Raw genomic sequence first — 23,408 nt, forward strand, 5'->3', positions numbered from 1 at the left:
CTTTCCTTCTCCCTCAGTTTAAACTGAGTTGCAGGCAGAAGTAGAATTTTCTTCTGAGATATAACTCAGAGAATTGTCTTCAAACCAAAATAAACTGATTGAGAAGCACTCCTAGCATTGGAGAAGAAAGGCAGAGTGAAGCAATCAATGTAAGATCTTTACAAGGATAGCATAGGGAGGAGGGGAAGACATGCAGTGGGTGGTTCAGTGTTCACTCCTAGAATAAACTCTGAGTATATCTCTTTAAGGTTGGAATTCTGACCCAGGATAATCACTAATTGGGTGGCAGGGCTTGAGAGACAGGGCTGTATTGTATATTACAGACTATCTCCAAGAGGGTTGAATAATTTCCATACTCAAAACAAGCTACCTACATACTCTGTCAAATTTCACATAACCATAAAGGGCTTGCTGTTGTAACTAGGGTGTTTATTTATTGACATAAAAACAAGAATTCTCATATACAGATGCAAGCAGTTAACCAGGAATCACGAAACACTTCAGGAAACCCAGCATTGTGAATGAGAAAAAAATTCAGTAAGTAAAAAACTAACACACGAGAAATTGGACTTCAAAAAGCAAACACAAGAGTTAAAAAGTTAAATTAAAATTCTCATAAAGATTCCAGACAATTTTACTAACATGCACTAGTAATAGAATGGCATAAATTAAAATTATTGGTGTTTAAAACTGAAAGAATAATTTTAAAAAGTCAAACCTCAGATCGGATGCATGTGAGGATGGCCGCAGATGAAGAAGCAATATGAGCTGGAATATGCAGTGGGGAAAATGCCCCAGAACTCAGCCCACACATGCAAAGAGAAAAATGTGTGAAAGAAAAGTTAAGATAAACTTGTTTGAAACTTAGAGTTCTTTATCCAAAAAAATATAAAAGTGTTTGAGAAAATAGAGGTATTTATTAAACAGTGAAGGACTTAATAATATTACTGTCTGTGGGCTTTCTCTGAAGGAATCCTTAGAGGATGTACTCAATCAAGACAAAAATAGTAAGAAGGAGGAGGAAGACTTGAGATAAAAGAAGTTTGTTCTTTGTTTCCTTTACTGTTTTGCTTGTTTTAGCTGAAACTTGGCTCTTCCTTGAGAGCATGTTTCTTTCTGTAAAGCCCCTTGACACCAAAAAGCTTGAAGTTGGGGTGACTGTTTTTCTTATCCTTGGTTGCTATTCAAACAAAATTTCCTCCTTCCCTAAAAATCCTAGTTATTTTGAAGTGCTTCAGCCGCACTCCACACAGCCTTTCCTTGTTGCAGAAATTCCCTCACAACTTAAGTACTCCTTTTCATTCATTGAAGGTTTGCTCTCTTCCTCTGCATACTTAAATCATAATTTTTGCTAACCTCATCATCACTTAGTTCTGCGCCTTCTTATTTCGTATGATCATTTATTTTTTCACTCCCATGGTCATGCTCTAGATCTTGTCCTAGACAGCAACGACCAACACTGGAATTTCAATGTCAAGCTGAGTTCAACCTCCTGAGTTTCCAGCTCACTAATCCAGCAGCTTGATGGTAACAATATTTCAACTCTTTGGAGACCTTTAATCTTTTAACCTGCCAGTTTTCTCTGTGTTACAGCCTGCTTCTCATCTCTCTTCACTTCTCTCCTTACTCAGCTTAGAGTCCATGGTCCTTCATCATGATTACACACTTGTAAACACCCCATCACCCTTTCAACTCTTGCTTTTTACAGGAAAAAAAAAAAACATCCCAGTTAAATTTCCTACTTTTAAAAATCCACATCTAAGCCACTGATGTAAATAGAGTAGAACACAATGTTTCTATCTGGTCTTATTTTATGCGTGCTGTCAAGCATGCTGTCATTTCGTGTGTGTTGTCATTATTGCTCAATAATTCCAACATGTATCCCTAATAAATATTCTTTTCAATATTTTTGATGAGTGTTTCATGTTTCCTTCTTCCTCTTTACATCCTCCAATGTTCCCCACTCACCCCTGCTTAGCTGATGTATTTGAGTCTTATTTTGTTGAAAATAAAAAAGAGAATAAGGGAATATACCCTCAAATATCTGCTGACCTACCTGTATCTGTACCCACGTTCTCCAACTTGCCTCTTACTACAATGGACAGATTGTCATATTCTCAACTAAGGTTAATCTCTCTACTCATTCACTAGACTCCATCCTATTTACCTACTCCAGGACTCCTCTCTGAATTTTTCCCATTCAATTTCACATCATCACATCTCTTATATATCAGATCATCCCCGAAGGCTACTAAAATGTAATATTCTATGTCTTGAAGAAAAAATTTTCTGTTGACACTACATTCTCCTTCAGCTGCCCTTTGTTCCAGGCAAAAACTACCATCACTTTCTTTCTCTTTATAACAGACATTCCTGGAAGAGGTATCTATACTCACTGTCTCTACTTCTTTACTTCCCATTCTTCACACCTAATTTAGGTAGGTTTTTAAACCACATATTGTCCAAAAACCACTCTTAGTTTGGTTGATAATGATCAGTTCTTCAAGTCCAATGATCAATGCTCTGATCTTACAAGAATCTTTTAGCAGCATTATAATCTAGGAACGCTCCCCTTTTTCTTACATCTCTTCTTTTTGTGGTTTCCAGGGCACTACATTCCTATTTTTCTTCTGCCTCGCTATCTGTCCTTCTCTGTTTTCCTTACTAATTCTTTTAACTTTTTCTTATCTTTATGTTTCAAAATGACCTTTTCCACATTTCATTATATCCCACTGGACATGACTTTTGACCAAGGAACTCATTTTACAGTAAAAGAAGAAAAGCAAATATAATATAAAAATCAATTATGTCAAGGGAAAGGGAGAGAAAAAATTGGTCAAAATTCACAAATATATATACTTCAAAATAATAAAGAAAATATGCATAGTTGCGGCATTTTTGTTTATTCAACTGGTCATGAGGCTGAAGTTAGAATTTATAACTATCTTCATCCATGCTCTCTTTGTCCTCATCCAGGAGCTCATTTTGTCAGGATATGTTCTACCTGGAGTGGTGAACAAACTGTCTTTCCTGAAACATCTGAGATCTCTTAATTATGTTCAACTTCTTTAGGACCTGAATCCTTTGGGGTCCTATTTATATCGGGTTATTTTAAAACTTTTATCACAAGGCATAGTTTAGTAAAAGATACTTCAGGGAATTTCCCTGTGTTCTTGACATCGTCTTTCTTCCCCTTTGTTCAGCAGCAGTCCTAATGTCCTTTGACAATTAGTAGTCGTCATTTCAGGCAGAAGAATACTACCCTTTAAAAATGGTTGGTTCACTGGCAGGAGAGGCCATAAATGTCCAGGTGTCCAGTTGTGACTTCCCATTCAGTAGAACACTTGCTGTGTTTCCTGGTGGAACTGCTTTTCTCCTGGCGGGTAATACCTCTGTCCATCAGATTCCAAAGACATGGGGAAGGTAGCGAATCTTTCATGGGTGGTTCATAAGATGTGCTAAGAAGACAAGTGACTCCTATTTCTATCTTGGGCTCCTAGACTTCATGTAACTATGTCTAGTCACAATATTGTGACTAGAGTACGAATAACACCGTTTATTGGATATTCTTTGGCAACATATGCAACAACTTGTAGGACTGCACCGTAGCTTTGCTAGGTGCTGTTTCCCAAGTGGTACTATAATCGAGTTTTCAATAGGCTGTTCCATCATCCTGAACCACCAGCTTCTTCTGGGTGATGGGGTACATAATAAGACTAGTGGATCTTGGTGGCACAAGCCCATTTCCTCCCTTGCATATTTCGTCTCTCACAAGAGTTCATCACATTGGCTGAATCTAACTGTATCCAGAAACTTGCCGGCAAGAAAGTCTAAGAAATGTAGATTTCCAGCCTACAATGTGATATTGAGGAAAGCATAAAAAAGAGTGGGATGAATGCTGATTACAGTAGACAATGTTAGTATGCACAGCTTGCTCTGCTACATGATATAGGTCTCTGCACAGATATAACTTTTGTAAAAAGACCTTCCTTGGCTACATTATCCAAAATGTTACCTTTCTTCCTTTATCTCTTCTTACTTTGGCTTATTTTATAAAGCAAATACAGCTATGTAAAATAACGATGTTTGGTTAGATGTTTGCTTGTTTATTGCCAGTTTCTCCCAACATTTGAGCTCCATGAGGGCAGGGCACATGGTCCTAGAACAATTCTGGAAATAGAGGAAATATGCAGACATTTGTTAAGTGAATGAAAGAGACAATGATGAACGGTGGAACCACTAGTTGAAGAAATACTACTAGCTAAAGAAAATGATTGGGAAAAATAGCCCTCACCTCCTCCTCTTTTTCCTTCTCTCTCTTTTGTTCTTTTTTCCTCTTTTCTTCTCCATGTGATGCATGCTTATCTTTGCCTTCTGCCATGAGTGGAATCTTCTTGAGACTCTCACCAGAAGTAGGTGCTGACACCGTACTTCTTGTACAGCTTGAAGACCTGTGAATCAAGTAAGCCTCTTTTCTTTATAAATTACCCAGGCTCACGTATTCCTTTACAGCAACATAGGCAGCCTAAGACAATGATAAACCTAGAATTTGATTCCAGATGATTTTAACAGAGGAGAAAAAGGGAAGTGCAGAAGGGATTTTAAAGTGTGCTAATATTCTTGTCTTTTTCTTTATGCATGCATGTAGTTGTGTGCGTAAGGATGGGATACAGATACTTATTAGCACTGGAGATTGATAGACAAACGTATTTAAATCTATATGTTAAATTTTAATACTGAGAATCTTCTAGTTAAAGTTGGTAAATCAAACATAGTGAATCCACGCCCTTTCAAAAGTTTGTTATAATTACAGGAAAAAGATTTTTTAAGGCTATCATTCACAAAGGAAAGAGACCTGGAAAGGAGACAACAGCAACAGTGTTCTGGGAGCTGGAAAGTGGAAGAATGAAGGGCTGCTGACCTAGCAAAACACCGAGAGCTGAATTTTAAATTGGCCTTGGGAAAGTGAAGAAGCAAACTGATATACACTATGGAATCCCCACATCACAGGAATTGGCAGCATGAGGTGCCCCTGGAAGTGGAAGGTGGAGGTAGGGCCTAGCCCAGTGTGGTGGGTTGAAACCCTATTTATAAGTAGTAGGCCTCTAGATCCTAGCCCGATCTACGTAGCTGCAGCTTGTCTCATCCCCTCTTGGAAGTGGCTGAAAGTTTATTGTCTGAAGTATATAAACAGAGGGTCTGGACTGGGGCACACAGGCACATTTGTGGGTGGAGAACCACATTAAAGTAAGTGGTAAATTGCAAGTCTACTCCCTGACTGTGAAGACCAGCAATCTTCACAGATTTCCCCATTTGGCTGCCACAATTCCTGACTAGAATTAAGCCCTCCTAGCATAGCACGACCAGCCTAGAGAAGACCTAAAACAGATTGACACTGAGGCTTCCCCAGCAGGATGTACAACCAGAGTTCCCCTCATTGTGAAGCTCCATGCACAGAAAATACACACAACCTTGGAGCCCCTCACTCTTAATTATAAATGAATGGTAAGAATCACTAGACATTTAAGGAAAGCCTCTAACATGAAAGCCAGAGACCAGGAAACAAACAAACAAACAAACAAACAAACTAAAAAAAGCAACTCGAAAAAAATAGAGACCATGCAGGAAAATGGAAACTTAAAAGAAACCAAACAGAACGCACTTATTTTCATTAATATCCTTGGAAAAAGAAGATATTTCATTTATGAAATAAAAGACAGGAAGCTATAAAAATAAGACATTTAAAAGACAAAAGTAAAGTCTTTTGGAAATTAAAAATATGAAATCAAATTTCAAACACCGTAGAAGATTTAGAAGATAAAATTGAAAAAATCTCCTTGCAAGTATATAGCAAGAAGACTGAAGGATAGATTGAAGAGAAAATAAAAGAAATATAGAGAACTGAGTCAAGAGTTCAAGATATTTCAGAAAGTAGGAATAAAGAAAATAGAGAAGAGGATATTTTTAAGCACTTGAAGAAAAATTCCCAAAGCTGAAGAACTGAGCTTTAAGATTAAGAGAATACATCAAATGCTCAACACAATGGGTGAGAAAGTTCACAGCAGTGTGGACAAAGCGAAGTCCTAAAAGCTGAGAGGGAAAGGCAGCAGGGGGTGTTATGCTTTTATGTTTTCATATTTTTATAATCATGAGGAGAATAAATAAGATTTATATACCTTACCACGTACAAATTAAAAATTTATATCCACAGTGAAACCATTCTTGAATGCCAAGCATAAGACGAGAAGAAAATAGTTGTAATATATACCACAAAAAAGGCTTTAATCTATATTTTATAGATAATATCTAGAAGTCAATGGGAAAAAGGCATTCTAATAAGAAAATGGGAAAAGGCTAATGGAGAAAAACAAATGCTGTAAAAATAAGTGAAAAGATGTTTAATCTTACTGGTAATCATAGAAATCTGAATTGAAATATGTAGAGTCTATTTTTTTGCCTATCACATTGGAAAAACATTTAATTAGTAGTAGTATCCATTGTGTCAGTGCAGGTTGGGAAGGGGTGTGAAGGAATGCATACTCTCATACACTAGGTAGGAAGGCAAATGGCTTTTAAAAAGGAATTTTGTAGTATTTTATTTATTAAAATAACAATGTGTAAACCCTTTGACTAATCAAATCTCCTGAATATCTGTCCTACAGAATACTCCTGGATGAGCACAGAGAAATGTTTATAATTATGTTCGGTATAGCATTGTTTACAATGATAAAACGTGAAGGAATCTAAGTGTCCACCAATAGGGGATTGATTAACAATCATAGTTCATACCACAAAAGAGAACATACTCATGAAAAAGAGAGGGCCCAGTCTCTCTGTATTAACTTTCTACAAAACAGTTCCAGGGAATTTCAGGCAGTACCAATAGATATTGAGGATCGCAGTGTTTTGCTGATGAGCATAGTTGCTATGGAAATTTAAGTAAACCAAAACTCCCTTGGGGAATGGATTAGTCTTCGCTGGCTTTCTTGAAGCAGTGAGTAGGTGGGAAGTAAGTGTTAGGCTAGGAAAGACTGGAAAAGCAGGCATTTCAGGAGGGTAAAATAAGGCCATGGTTAGCGTGCAAAAAGCAGAAAAAGGGGAAACGAACCACTCATAGAGGATGGATGAGCGACCTTCTCACTGAGGGTGAAAGAGCATGGTAGAATCATGTCTTCAAAACAGAAGACAGTCTCTTGAAGAATGTTACTGGCTTGCTATTTTCTTTAGCTTAAGAGAATCGAGAGACTTAAGTAGAAGGTTCTTTGGTGAATAGATGATTTGTACAGAAGGAGAAAGTTCTTGATTGTGATTGTCTTCAAACCATGGAAGAAATCATGTGGAGGGGCTCTGTAGTTTCCACCCTCCCAGGATAATTTAAAATAGGATAGTCTCTCCCTTACATAGTTCACATCAGGTTTTGGAAACCTTAAAATGCAGTGTCCAAAGTTCTAACTTCTCACCTGCTGGCAGTAAGAGGGCAGCAAATTACATCCTGTATCCTGACTGTTCTCTGCAGGTGTGAGTGGGGAATTGGGGTGGGAGGGGGGGAAATTTTGATGGTAAAATGAGCAAAGCTTTATCCTTTGCCCATTGATGCCCTGAAATGCAGTGAGGAGAGGACAGTGGTGATGAACCTGCTGTGCTAGGTATTTTGTTTGCTCCTCTAGATTCATTCCTCCCTTTTCAATCCTGCTTTCTTCTCTAGGAGGCTGACCTGTGTAGACTATATCAACCATATCAAGAACACCCTTGCCCTTGGAGTTCTGGTTGGGTTAAGCCAATGGGAGCATGTGCAGGAGACTGGCAGAAGGACAGAGGGCGAGTCCCAGGTGTCATTCTTGGCTCCCTTCCTGCTAGGTCACCTCAGTCTGGCTGTGCCCCTTCAGTGTAGGTCCCTGCTTCTCACAAGGTATCCTGTCTCTGCAAAAGAGCTTTTTCCTCTTGGCCATTTTCCTATGTATTAGTATTTAGTATTTTTTTAAGTATTTTTTAGTATTTAGTATTTTTTTTGTGGGGGGGGAATCCTTTGTAAGTCATTTTTCATTGTATTTCTGCCATTTACTACAGTCTGACCTTGAACAAGCCTTTGAATTTTTCCGAACCTCAATTTCCTTATTTGTAAATAATAAAAAAAGGGTATCTATCTCATAGGGGTCTTGTGATAACTAAATGAGACAGTCTATGAAAGGGTTAGCATAGTGCTGGTGGTACTGGTATGTACCATATGGCCTCTAAGTGCTGGCTTTTTTTTTGGTCCTTACAGCTCTCTCTTGTCAGAATGATTCCAACTCTCCATTCCCTCCCAAATCATCACTCTAACAGTTTCAGAAGTGAATTCTGTCTCTTGTTAGTTTTCGTTACCAGTTACTTCTAGTATTTATTATTACATTTTGATGTTTTGGAAAGCTTTTTGCCAGAAAGTGTCTTCTAATTTCACACTTCTAAATAATGCAGACAATGTAGACAGCCCTGCTGAAAACCTGAAAGACATTGTCAGATTTGGGGGTCAGTTTTCAAACTTTCTACATTTTTAATGCTGGTGGGCAATATCAACAATGGTACAGGATGGGCAAGGCTACATTGCAGGGAGAAAACAGTTCATTACTATGCAGTGCCATCTGAGTGCCACGCTTGGAGAAAGTACATTAGTATCTCATTGACACATTTAAATATCCCGGAAGGGAGTACTGTATTTCTTTAGGGCAGAGATTGCCAATTGCCTTCCCAAATGCATTCTCTGCTTTCTCCTATGCTGGGCACTTTGCTACCTGGCAAAAGACTACCTTCTCTTAAGTAACGAAGATTTGGCCACATGATTGAGTTTAGACAACGAAATGCAATTTGGACATAGGTATGCTGTGACTTCCAAAGTGTCTTTCAAGGGAGAGAGCACATTACTTCTTTATTCCTTTCTTTTCTCAGTTTTTCGGAATGTAGACATGATGGCTGGCACTCAAGGAGCCATCTTAAACCATGAGCTGGCAAACTAAGAATGGAGCAGGCCACAGAGTGGAAGCCTGTGTCCCTGCCTGTGGATTCATCTTCTCAGCCCTCAACTGCCAGCCTCAGGTTTCTACCATGTATTTAAATAACTGTTGTTATTCTCTATCTCTCTCTTTTTAAAGTAATGTAGCCAACCTAGTTCTAACTGATGCATTTAATCTGAGTTTTGGATATAGGAGGCAAGAGCTCAAGGATGTTTTCATTTTTCTTGGATCCCAATAAAGCACTTAGAGAGGTAGAATTACTGTCCATTTCTGAAAGCAAGACATTCTTTTTCCAGTGATCCATGCTACTTTCATACTATTCTCTTTCTCACTCCTGCTCCCCACCCTCTCTCTTTCTTGTCTTCTTTTTATCAAAAGCTGAGGTTCAGGGCTCAATATTCAAAATCTGGTTCTTATTGGGATTTGGATTACAATTATTATTTGATGGAGTCTTTAATGTGTTTCCAAAGCCACTGCCTAATTGTAGAAATAAAGTGTCAAAAATAATAGAATCCTCTGTAAGCAAGCATCCAATAAATTATTCAGAATTTTTAAAGGATGCTTTATCATCAGATGTTTGTAGCTTTAGAGCCAGGAGAACAGAGGAAGAACACAAAAGAGGCCTTCAAGTCATCCTCTTTTTGATGGCGAAATGTGACTACAAGCCCTGCTGTTGCTACCCTCACTGTCTGCTCTCCCTGGGATTTAATGGAGATGGCAATCTAATTATTGCCAGAAGCCCACCCAGATAGTTAAATACAGTCAATAATAGCTTTGTGAGGGAGGGAGCTGTGGCAGCACAGAATGGGGAACAATTAGTCTTTTTCAGGCCAGAGAAAGACTAATATTATAACATAAATTCCTCAGCTATAACATTGCCATTTTCTCCAAGTCATCATAAAATAAACTAGAATTAGGAAAACAGGGAGATGTGTGGAATGCTGTCACACAAAAGGCCCACAGATGAGTGTGGATCAAGCTAATTTTCAATGCATAACCACATGATTTGAATACCAAATTAAGCAAAAATAAAACACAACCCCCCACACCCAACCTCCCCAAACCTCACCTAAATAACAGTTTCATAGATATTTGAGATGTAAAACTACTGAGATTTTCTTTTTTAAGAGCTCAAGGGAAGTGTCTGTGTGCTATAGCTTGAAAACCAAATATTTATAAATTATAAAAGCATTGTCTCTGTTTGTGAATCTGTAAAATCTCTGCATCTTGACAATTAGGAGGCAGAAAATGTTATACGTAAGCACTTCCTTGTGAGCTGGAAGGAAAATGACTGGTGAGATGCTTCCAAATTTGTTACTTTTGGTGTATGGGGAGGGGGGAGGTAAAAGCATTCTGAGAAAATTGGGAAGCTTGAAATTCTCAAGTAGTGTTTGATTTGTTAGCAGAGAATCTGCCCTGGTACCTTATCAATCTATGAAGATGACTTTTTTATGTTCTCAGTCTGATGGCATATGTCTCTTCATTTATCCTACACCATCATCCATTTTTCCTCCATCCGTTTTTGTAATGTCCTGTTACGTGCCCCAACCAGAAGTTTGCAGAGTGCGCCGGGCGCGGTGTCTCACGCCTGGAATCCCAGCACTTTGGGAGGCTGAGGGGGGCGGATCACGAAGTCAGGAGGTTGAGACCATCCTGGCTAACATGGTGAAACCCCATCTCTACTACAAATACAAAAATTGGCCAGGTGTGGTGGCAGGCGCCTCTAGTCCCAGTTACTCAGAAGGCTGAGACAGGAGAATGGCGTGAACCCAGGAGGCAGAGCTTGCAGTGAGCCGAGTTTGCGCCACTGCACTCCAGCCTGGGCGACAGAGCGAGACTCCGTCTCAAAAAAAAAAAAAAAAAAAAAAAAAAATGAAGGTTGCAGAGTGTAGTGGTTGAGAGATGGATTCTGGAATTACCTTTCTGAGTTCAAAACCTGGCCTCCCTAGCAAGTGATCTTGGGCAAACTACTTTCTGTATCAGTCTTTCTGCCTGTGAAATGGAGACAATGCAGTTCATGTGTGGTTATGAGGATGAAATGAGTTATTGTTTTGTTCAGTGCCTAGAACAGTGTGTGGCAAACAGTAGGTGCCATATAAGTGTTTGTTAAATGTCTTAGAAAACAATTATTGTGAGCTTTGGAGCTATAAATTGCCTACTCAAAATGGATAAATGAATGGATGGTATTACCATGTCTCCAACTGAGGCAAAAGGAGCGTATGTGTGTGTATGTGGGGGTGGCGGTGGGGATTCGGTGGCATTGGGAATTGTGAGGGATGAATGCCCGAGAACCTTTGTTTTGCATACTCTTACCAGTATTTTGGTCGTGGAATCACTAGCAGTGAGGTTCTCACAAAGGGTCCCCTGGACTTTGATGTCACTGTTGAGTCAGGAAGCACACAGAAGAGGGAGGAGGCAAGATCTTCCCTAAGCAGTTACAGAGTGAATTGATGTGGGCAGACGTGGGTCTTGCTTTGCTGAGGCTGGGTGGTCAGAGCAGAAGTGTTAAAGACACAATGAGAGGCAGCTTCAAAAGCCGTGGCCTTGCCAAGGAGTGCTGGTAAACAAACGTGGTTGCCAGACCAATGCAGTTAGCAGCATCCCACAGTGGGGTGGTCCCCGATATGCTGGCTGACCTGAAGCCATGTCCTAACAGGTGGTGGGCAGATGCTGCCCAGCTTTTCTGATCAGGACTAGAGAATGCCCCCAGGGAAGGCTCTGTATGGAAGGACCAATCCTCCAGCAGTGGCTGCATGATAAATAGCATGTATTTGGAAAACAGAAAGAATATGGGCCCTCTGCTGTTGATTCTCTGACCTTCAATTTCCTCATGTGTAAATGAGAATTAATAATTTCCACTTCCTAAGTTTGTCATAAGAAAAAAGTGAGTATAAAAGTACTTTGTAACTAGAAGTATATATTACTGATATTGGTTATGATTGTGTAGATGATAGAACCAATTTTGTGGTTTGTTTATAATGCAGAAATGACATGCTTTATATAATAGAGATATTCCTGAAAAGGTATGCAAATATTTTCTCACTTATTAGATCCCAGACCCTTTAAGAGAAAAGACTATGATGTATTAATTTCAGGAGTCTCCCTGTATTCTTTTGTTCCAACACAATGCTTTTCTCTTACAAGATGTGGAACAAATACAGCATCTTGCTCCGCAAAGAAATTGTATAAGAAAGAATCATTGTCTCATCTTTAAAATCGTGGAGATATTTTATGTAAATAGCTTCCTGCATTTTCTGGGAATATTATCTTTTTTAGAAAGCACCGTATTTACACTATTTACTATAAGACTTCTCTAATAAGTTATCTAACTACTCAATCTTGATAAACCTAAGATGGATTCAAGTTCATATAAAATTAATGGTAAATTATTTTGAGTAGCTGTTCACTCTGTAAATTAAAAAAATTTTCTATGATTTCTTTAACAAAATAAGATTAGAGGATAGAACAAGGCTCAGAAATTTTTATGACTTTAAGGAGAAACATCTGCTATATCTTGAGTTTCTTTTTAAAAATATGGAAGCAGAGTGAAGCTGTCATCTATGAAAGATAAAGATAAATCACTGGAAAGAACTCCAAAGGTTTATAACTATTTGGCAAAAAGATTTATGAAATCTAAAAGCTAGGAAGAAAGAACAGAATGAATCAATCAAACATCCTCTTTGTTGCATGGAGTGAAGCTTGTTTGGAGCTGGCTGTTATTTTTAATTAATTAACTAATAGTTAAACATGTTCTGAAATATGTCTACATTGTAGAATGGCTAAATCAAGATAAAGAAAATATTCATTACCTTATATACTTAGTTATTTGTGGTGAGAACACTTACAATCTACTCTCTATGCAATTTTCAAGCATATAATTCATGGTTATTAACTAAGTCACCATGATGTGCAATACATCTTCTGAACTTATTCCTTCTGTGTAACTGAAATTTCATATCGTTTGACCAACATCTCCCCAAACCTCCTTGACTCCCCCAGCCCTGGTAGCCACCATTCTACTCTCTGCTTCAGTGAGTTTGGCTTTCTAGATTCCACATATAAATAAGTGAGATGTGAACGAACTTTGAAGTACAAACGATGACATGAGTCCATCCTGATTTTGTGAGGAAGAGGAGTTTTAGAAGTAAAAACGTGCTGGGCCACTGACAGGAAAGTAGTAAATACACCACTGAGGTTGAGAAGATATGAAAGGGAAGGCTGAAGGTGTCTTTGGTGGGCTTCACCATTTTGTCCCACACTGTATCTGGTCCATTTTCGCTGCATGTTCCAGCAGACAGAAGCAGGGCTGATGACTTTTATGTCTCAGCTACCAAGACTGTGTTCTTTGATCTCCTCCAACCTTCGCAGAGCAAATTACTGCTTCAGAGGCTATCTGAACCTACACCTTGTGCCAGGGCACAGGTTGGTACAATTATAAATTGCTTCTAATTGTCATGGTCTAGCTCTTTTTCCACTCCAATCTTTTCTAGAATGTTTCTTTACCAGTCAATTACAAGTTTGGGCTGAGGATCTGAGTCCTTGCTCTTCCACATTGGTTAAGTTTAAATCGCTATTGCCAAATAAGGGAAGAATATTGATTTTTAAGCTAGGTTGACTTTTGCATCATTTATGTTTATTTGTTTCCTTTGCATGGACTAAGTTAAAAGACTTAACTATGCATTTTGTATTTAGAAAACAGGTTTTTTTCTTTTTTTTCCCACAAACTAATAACCCGTGATTAGCTCTGGTAATTATCCTAAAGTTTGGTCTCATTATGCCCAGCATTTTGCCATGAGTTTGCCCTCCAGGAATTTGGAAAGATGTATAATGAATTCTGTTTTCAAATCACTCCAGCTTTGGTGTCTTACAATTCTTCAGTTAAGGATAGAACAAATGTTTCTAATTAAGAATAAAATAGAATTATATATTTTCTTTACTCTTGTACAGAAAAAAATTATGAGACTTTGGCCTTGAAAGTCTCATAGTGAGTGCCTGTCACATTATAACAGGGCAAAAAGTAAGTATAATATTCAAACCTTACTAACACGTAAATTGGGGGAGAAAAACCAATGTGAATTAGAAGAAAAGACTGAATCATAATATATTGTAAATAAATGAAATGATTTCACCTTTTAAAGTATATGGAATGAAGCTTTATTTAATTATAGTGATGATGATGGTAATACAATTATAATGGCTAACACTTATATAGTGTTTCCTGTGTTCCAGGCACTGTTCTGGGAGCTTTACATTTATTAAGTTATTTGATCCTCACAACAACTCCATGAAGTAGATAATAGTATCTCCATATTACAGATTAGAAAAATGGTGCACAGAGAGGGGAAGTAACTTGCTCAAGAGATTGAGTAATTTTGCACAGTGATGAGTGGTATTTAGTTACCTTACTTTTAATGAATTAATTCTAACTTTAAATGAGCATTTGAAATGCTTCACTTTGTTGATGAAATGAAATAAATAGGCATTTTCAAGATCAAATCTAGCTTGGGGGATTCAGTGAGTGAAAGTTTCTCAGGCTATGAGGCATTCCAAATGAATGAATATTTCCCAGTAAACAAATGCGGGAAACACCGTTCTTTTAAAACTCCAAACAAGTAAATTTGTAACGCTGAAATTTAGTGAGATTGATACATTTTTATTTGCCATTCTGCTCCCATAAATTTCAGATATAAAGCAATGCCTGAGCATGAACTGTATAAATTATTTTTGGAACACTAGAAGAGGCACTAGTCATAAAAAAATGTAACATACAATTTTTAAATAATACATTGTTCAGACTCAGTTTGTTCTCTCTGTAATTCTATTTGGTAGCAGAAACCTTATTCTTAGTTTTCTACTTAACAGAATTATAGCGAATGCCAACTATTTCACTACATTTGACTCTTTTCTAGAAGAAACACAGAAGTACTGAAAGTATCAATATGTTACCACATATTCAGGGTCTGTGATTAGCCAAAATATAATAGAAGGAATTTAAGTATAGGGTCATAGGTGACTTGAAACATAATTCAAGATAATTCCAAGCCCATTTATATCTAGTTCAAGCTTATAGATAGAAAATTTAATATACTATGAATATGCCTTCAGTTATTATATTCACAATTGTTTATTTGAGAACATGCAGAAAACTTGGTTAGAATGGGATTTCAGTGAAATAATATACTGTTATATAACTGTGAATCATGACATGAACAAAAGCTACAACCCTCTGTACTCCTGATAGCTATTTTATAATCTCTTATGTTATACTTGTCAATTGAAGCCTAAGTAAGAGTTAGTGTGAACTTGTGCAGGTACAATGGCCTTGGGCAGTTAACACAGCCCATCTCATCAGATGGTTGTGGGGATCTAAGTATTTATTACATAGCAGGAATCATCGTTACATTAATCAACTAATCACCACCCCATCATTTAATTTATTGATTAGGAACTAATATCATCCCCACTTGATAAATGAGACAATAGAAGTCCAGAGAGGTTAGGTAATTTGGTAAGCAATTATTTGAGTCTGAATGCAGGCAGGCTCTGGGCTCCAGAGCTCATGCCCTTCATGGTTAAGATCATGAGGATCAAGTAGACCACAGATAAAAGACTTTGAAAAGCACATTGTATATTGTGCATGAGTGTTAGTTAGACATGAGTCATATTAAAGATACTCGTGATAACAGTGAGAAGATTAACAGTGAACATTTTGAAGTTTCTTAAAACAAATTTAAGACTTTCATTTTTTAATGATAATAAGTGCAGCTCTTAGCATTGCACATCAATAAGTAAAAGATGTACCAATTGCTGCGGGTTCCCCAGGAAACAGGCTGACATGATTTGGCTCTGTGTCCCCACCAAATTCTCATGTCAAATTGTAATTCCTGGTGTTGGAGGAGGGGCCCGGTGGGAGGTGATTTAATCACAGGGGCAGACTTCCGCTTTGCTGTTCTTGTGATAGTGTTCTCAGGAGATCTGGTTGTTTTAAAGTACGTAGCACCTCCCCCTTCTCTCTGTCTTCCTCCTTCCAGCCATGTTGGATGTGTCAGCCTCCCCTTCACCTTCCACTCTGATTGTAAGTTTCCTGAGGCCTCCCCAGGCATCCTTCCTGTACAGCCTGTGGAACTGAGAGTCAATTAAACCTCTTTTCTTTATAAATTACCCAGGTAGTTCTTTATAGCAGTGTGAGAACAGACTAGTACATGGGCTCTGAGAGGGAGAGGTTTATTGGAAGCTCTCTCTGGAGATACACCTGTGAAGAAGCGAGGAAGACAGGACTGGGCAGAGTGAGGTGCTGATACACAACGTGGTTGCACCTGAGGTCTTACCCAATTGTACTGGGAGCTGGGATGCCATTTCAGAGTTTCCCACCCCAACGTTCAGCCCAGGGGGACTTTATTTTACTACTTAGCCACTCATTAGTCATGGGCTGCTCCCCTGGAGGGGAAGTAACCATGAGTGGGACAGTTCCCTGCGAGGGGAGGAAATTCCCAGCGAGGGATGCAGCTGTGAACCATCAGCAGCTAGTATTCTCAGCAGCTGCAAGAATAATGCTCGAGTACTGAAGATCTGGGTGAGACACCACAGTATCCACTATACCACCTCTTACAAAAGGTGAAAAAAGCCCCAAACACATAATTAACTAAAAGTAAAACTACAAATGGCAAAGAAAACTATGAAAAACATAGTGTTTATTAAGAAGAAAATGTCAATTACAACAATTTTTTTTCTATCAAATTGGCATAGATGAAAAAATAGCTAATAAACTATAGTGAGAGTACCCCAAGGTAGGCCTAATTTTTATTAAATAATCCTTTTATAAATAATTTCAAGCTTAAAAGAGTAGCAAGTACAGCACAAAGAACCCCTACATCCCTTTACCCAGATTCTTTATGTATTAACATTTCATCACATTTGTGTACATTCTATGTGTGTATGTACATTTATACTTATCTATATCATCTGTATCTCTATTGATTGCCCCTTGTACACAGAGTTTTTATTTATTAAACTAAGATGTTAAAAGCAGTGTCTTGAAATTCAGATCTGAGTTTGAGTCCCAGTCACTCATTTTCTATGCGACCTTGAGCAAGATAGATTTTCTTATGATCTCTGTTTCTTCAGTTGTAAAATGGAGATAACTCCTGTGTTCTTTTTTCTTGTTGTTCAAATTAGATCCTCCATACAGAACTCAGCACTCGCTAAGATTCCAGTAAATGTTAGCTGCTGTCGTTGTTGTCTTCATTATTCTCAGCTCCTTGAGAGCTGGGACTACACCTCGTGCGTTGCTGTGAACCCTCAGAGCTTAGCACTGCATCTTGCTGGGTCCCCAGGAAATGTTTATGGATCAATTTGCTTTTTTTGCTCAACATATTATAAGATCAGGCCCATGGGGGTGTTGCCAGGGGCTCATTTGGAGGACGGTCCCTTGGACTTCAGTGGGAGAGGCGGTAGAGAATGAAAGCAGCACTCAGAAGCGGAAACTTTGTTAATGACTCTGCTCCAGCAAAAATAGGCTATTCATTGGTTGACCAAATAAAAGAGCATTATTCAAGACATTCCCTTCTCTCTCTTACTCTTTGAAGCTCCTCATGAATGTTTGGCCTGTGTATATTGTCCGCCATACAGTATTTTGGAACGACAACAATAAAAACTGGTAAAACCGAGAAAAGGAGAAAATTTTGTCATGCTCAGTCCTTAGAGTCCCTTAAAGGAAATATTTACATCTAAAGAAATGCTCTTGCCTCTGCCTGTCTCCTTCAGCTGGCTGCTCTCCTCTACATTCGGTGGCCTTGGGAACACCAAAGATGTGGCCTTGGCAACACTTGCACATCGTGGCCAAGAGGCCAGGAAGGTGACGGTGGATGGTGGCAGGGGTGAAGTGATGTATATAGGAGGGGAGGGCTCTTGTTCAGTGAATATGGTATGAGGTAAGCAGGAGCCTAGATAGGTTTCACATCACTTTTTGTTGGCTGGCTGTATATATCCAATGAATTAGCCTTTTTGTTAACAGTAACAGGTGACCAACTTCAAGCAGACAAAGCCACAGGGAGAGTTACTGGTACAGTTTGCAGATTCCAAGGAAAGGCTACACCCAGGGCAGCTCCTGGGACCTCGGAGGGTTGGAGCCTACCTGGAGTCTCCCTTTCATCCCTGTTTCTCTCTGAGGCTTGACCCCATGCTCCCAGCTTCTTATGGAAAAGGGCAGGAGAACATGACTGCTGGCAATGTGCATCACGTCCTCACAGCTAGCATCAAAGAAGACAAAAATTGTTCTCTTCCCCAAAACTGTCTGAAAAATCATGGAGGAAGGACCCTGGCCTGGCTGGGATTATGCATCTGCCCCTGATATGAAGCCCTGAGGTTTGAGTTGGGGAGGCTGTGATTAACTCAGCCCACTTGTGTTGAAAAAGACAGGGTTTGTATCCAGGCGAAGGTGAGATGTCAGGAAGCCAGCTCAGTTTGGAGAATGTTACCTACTTCTGCAGAGAAAGCTGGGGACTTGCTATCATTTCCCTTGTATCACTTCTGTTACTCCTGCAGTATTTTGGCCCTGCCTTTCTCAGAGAGGTGAATTCTTTGTAATTTTGTCCCAGCCTTTAAAACCAGATACCCATCTGTTCCCCTGGACAAGGTCCAATCTCAATGAGCCTTGGCCTTTCTAACCTCACGGCAAATGTCTTTGCCCCTTTGCCTCCCTTTCTGACCTAATTTTAACACCCCCATTCTATTCCAGAGCATCCTGCCTTCTAACGCCTTTGACATTTACTCAAGTTTCTCATCCAGAACTGGAACTTTGGACTCAACACTAAAAGGTGGCTTCCTCTGGGGCTTTGGCCTTCAGGGTTCTTTAGGGTCTGGTTTGGGATCCCCTCATGGTGCTGTTGGTCTGCACCTTCCTGGCTTAGCTCTGGCCCAGGGTCACCACGCTGGCACTGGTAGTGTTCTGAGAGTGAGGACCGGGGAGATCTGAACTCGAGTGACAGGGTGTAAGGTCTCAGTCACTGAGTGGTATTCCTTGCTCTGCTGTGGAAGGACTCGGCAGAGAGGATCCACACATGGGTGCACTGAATTCCACATTTTTCCCTGAGGAGGCTCTCTGTGAAGGCATAAGAGGTGTCATTTATAACTCCCCCACTCAGGTGTACAGACACTACCATGCTGAAGTTCAAAGGCCAAAGTGGAATCTCTTCATTCACATCCCAAACCCTTAATTGAAAGAGATATTGCTGTTGATTTTTCTTAAATGTGCCCAGCATTGCCAGTTCTGGCATGAGGAGAACACATAACTATAAAGTTGGAGGGTGCTGCCATTAGTTTCCTGTGATTTAGGACCCTCTAGGGGAATATTTGTTTTTCTAACTTAATTATTTTAATGTCCTTCGTATTCTTATTCACTGAAGAAATAGATTCCAACCAAAGATGGAAGGGTACTAGTAGAACCAAGGATACCCAGCAATAATAGTTACTATGTGCCCAGTACATACTATGTACTAAGTGCATTTATGTGTTTTTTTCCCCATTTATTATTTATTTATTTTTTAGATTCGGGGGTGGATGTGTAGGTTTGTTACACGGGTATATTTTGTAAGGCTGAGGTTTGGGCTTCTAATGATCCTGTTGCACAAGTAGTGAACATAGTACCCAATAGGTAGTTGTTCAACCCTTCCTCCCCTGCTTTGGAATCCCCAGTGTTTGTTGTTCTCATCTTTGTGTCCATGTGTACCTAATGTTAAGTTCCCACTTATAAGACAGAATATGTATTATTTGGTTTTCTTTGTCTGCGTCAATTCACTTAGGATAATGGCCTCCAGCTGCATGCATGTTACTGCAAAGGACACAGTTTTGTTCTTTTTTATGGCTGCATAGTATTCTGTCGTGTGTATGTCTATCCAGTCTACTGTTGATGGGCACCTCAGTTGATTCCATGTCTTTTCCATTGTGAATCATGTGTGATGAACATGTGAGTGCATGTGTCTTTTTGGTAGAACTATTTGTTTTCCTATGGGTACATACCCAGGAATATATGGGATTTCTGGGTCAACTGGTAGTTCTCTTTTTAGTTCTTTGAGAAATCTCCAAATCACTTTTCACAGGGACTGAACTAATTTGCATTCCCACCAATAGTCTCAGCTACTGTTTGTTTTGTGTTTCTTTTTCTCTGCAACCTCACCAACATCTGTTATTTTCTGACTTTTTAATAAAGCCATTCTGATTGGTGTGAGATGGTATCTCACTGTGGTTTTGATTTGCATCTCTCTGATGATTAATGATGTTGAAACTTTTTCTCATGTGTTTATTGGATGCTTATATGTCTTCTTTTGAGAATTGTCTGTTCATGTTGTTTGCCATTTAGGGAATTTTTAGATGGGTCCTCAATTTTATATATATTTTTATTTCCTGTATTTTTTCCAGTTAACAGACATTTAATAAATTATTTATGTTTGCCAATAGTCTGTGTTAGGTATTCTCGGAGATGAAAAAAGGAAAACACAGTGTCTACCTTTGAGAGCCGCGGAGTCTCATTAGGGAGATAGTTAATAAACAAAAATATCTGACACTATAATGGCAAGTGCTGTAAAGAAAAGAAGCATATAAGGATCTCAGTGCATAGCAGGGATTGGGAGGCAAGTCATTATAAACTGAAGTGATAGGGTGTATTAGTGTCTTGTGGCTGCTGTAACAAATTGTTGCAAACTTAGTGGCTTAACACAACACAAGTTTATTCTCTTATAGTTCTGGAGGCTAGAAGTCTACAATCAAGGTTTTGGCAGAGCTGCATTCCTTCTAGTGACTCTAGGGAAGAATCAATTTATTTATCTTTTCCAGCTTCTGTAGGTTTTCTGCATTCCTTTTTTTTTTTTCTTTTTGCTCACAACCCCCTTCCAGCTAGCAATTGCAACACTCTGCCCTCTACTTTTAGCAGCCATGCATCCCCATTTTTAACTCTCCTGCCTCCCTCTTTCACTTATAAGGACCCTTGTGATAACATTTGGCCTACCCAGATAATCCAGCAAAATCTCCCAGATAGGTTCCTTAATTTAATAACATCTGCAAATTCTCTTTTGCCATGTAAGGTAACATATTCATAGGTTCTGAGGATTAAGACCTGAGCGTCTTTGGTGATGGGGCATTATTTTGCCTACTACAGAAGCCTAGTTTGTCTTGAAGTTCTCTTCTAACTTGAAAATTCCACGGTTGATTGGAGCCATGTCAGCATGATTTGTCTCATTTAATCACTAGCCCTGACTGTGTACTCTCATTGTGTCTCACTGTGCTCAATGAAGAGACAACTTTGTGGAGTTCCAATTCCTTCTGTGTATCTTGACCTTTGTGCTGCTACAGAAGGAGTCATGTGGAGGAATTACAATATTTAATACCAAGGATTTTGAAACCCAAGCTGTTTTTGTGATAAACAACAGTCACTAAAGGACATCTTTTGTCTCCTGCTCAGTCACAACTCAAACCCTGAGCTGACAAGCTTACTCTTTCCTCTTAGATCATGGCCAATCTGTATCACACGGGGATTGGAAAGTGGCCTGAAAAGTGTGGGTGGGGTATGAAAAATCAAAGGGATGGAACACAGAGATGGGCAAAGTATGTCTGCTGGAAATGGAGTGGGAACTGAATGAAGATTATGAGATTCTTCACCATTTGTGCAAATAAGCAGAGGCAATGGAGGTCCAGATAGTACTAAACAACAGATATTTAGAAAGTCACTGACTTGCAGCTTTGAAATAAAGTCTTTGTTTTTATAATGCTTTAACTTTCACAATGACCTATTGCTTTGGCTACTAGAAGTTAGATAGTTTTCCCTGAGCCAAATCAAAGAATGTGGGGGTAATGAGAGGCTGAGGGATGCTGGCTCAGGACTGAATAATTGATTGGAAGTATTATTCTCCCTTTTGTGTTTTTAAGCTTTCCCCCATTGGCTTATTTTTATTTGTAAAGAGAGTTTCTGTGGGCACTATAAGTTGCCTACCCAGCAGAATTCCCTGCCCTCCTTCAGAACAGGTACCCTCCCTAATTTTGTACAGGTACCCACCCTGCTCTCTTGCAAGACAAGTGCCTCCAGGGATGCTGCTTCTACCATCAGCACTGGCAAAGAGAACCCTATTGGTTTAAATGTAATCTCATCACACTGGCTGGTGATTGGTTCCAGAATGGGGATGTGGCCCTTTGTGTTTCATTGCTGGCCATTGAGACATAAAGAGAGTTTGTGGGTAGCCATGGAGACTGTTCTTATTTGCTTTTAAGAGATGTTGAATGTCACCCTCTTTCCCTCTATGGATGGAAATAGAGAAGCATGTAGCTTCAAATTCCTCTAGTGACAATTATATAACCATGAGAAAACAAACCAAAACAACATACCCTCCCAGCATTACAAGGAGTGACAAAAAGAAGCTAATGCTTGATCTCGTGCTGGACTGCATGGATCAACAAACTCCAGAACCTGCCTTGTCTCTGAACTTTCTGTTATATACGTCATTCCTCAACTGTTTATGCTATTCCAAGTTATGTTTTCTTACTTGCAGCTGAAAGCATCCTAATACCTAAGCTTCAAGTAGTCATTGTGGCTCTAATGTCCCCTGACTAGCTCCAAGGCTTGGCTTCCTAACTTGGGGACCCCCAGCTTTTTTCATAATCTCCAGCTGGTATTTTTGGGAGTTCTAGATGTTCTTGAATCAACTTGGGCAGCGTTTCAGTGCTGTTCTCTTTATCTCTTAACTGTCCAATTCCTGCAGGGCCTCCATTGAGGCTTAGCAGCTTTAAAAAAATAATTAGAAGGAGAGTGCTCCCTCCCTCTGTTACATTCTCAGTCTGTAGGTAGCAGGAGTGATCCTAAAACAGGGATGTTTGAGTTCCAAAGTATTAAAGAGATAAAAAGGCCAGTCCTTTTATTTTTGTAAAATTTAGATACACAATTCCCTGATGACCTTCAGGCTCTGTAGCTAAATTTGGCTAGACCAGTGTCCAAGATAAATATAATACAAAATACAGGTGTAATTTTAAGTCTTCTAGCAGCTGCCTTAAAAAAGCAAAAAGAATCAGGTGAAACTAATTTCAATAATATATTTTATTTACTTCAACATGTAAAAAATTATTTCAATATGCAATCGATATAAAAGCTTTTTATGAGATATTTTTTGCTAGTTTTTGCAAAGCAAGTCTTCAAAATCCCATGCATTTAATCTCAATTTAGACTAGCTACATTTCAAGTACTCAGTAGCCACATGTGTCTAGTGGCTGCTGCCATTTTGAACAGTACAGGGCTAGACTCTGCCAAAGTTCTGTCCACAGAGGGAATTTGCTCCAAGTGGCTTTTTCCTCCTTTCTTGAACTCTGATTTATTTTCCCTCTAATCCCAGAGCTGCTTTCTTCTTTTGGTTTTTCAGATGTGTGTCCATATGTTTGAACTCC

Source organism: Nomascus leucogenys, chromosome 18 (assembly GCF_006542625.1).
Source record: "Nomascus leucogenys isolate Asia chromosome 18, Asia_NLE_v1, whole genome shotgun sequence".
NCBI lineage: Eukaryota > Metazoa > Chordata > Mammalia > Primates > Hylobatidae > Nomascus > Nomascus leucogenys.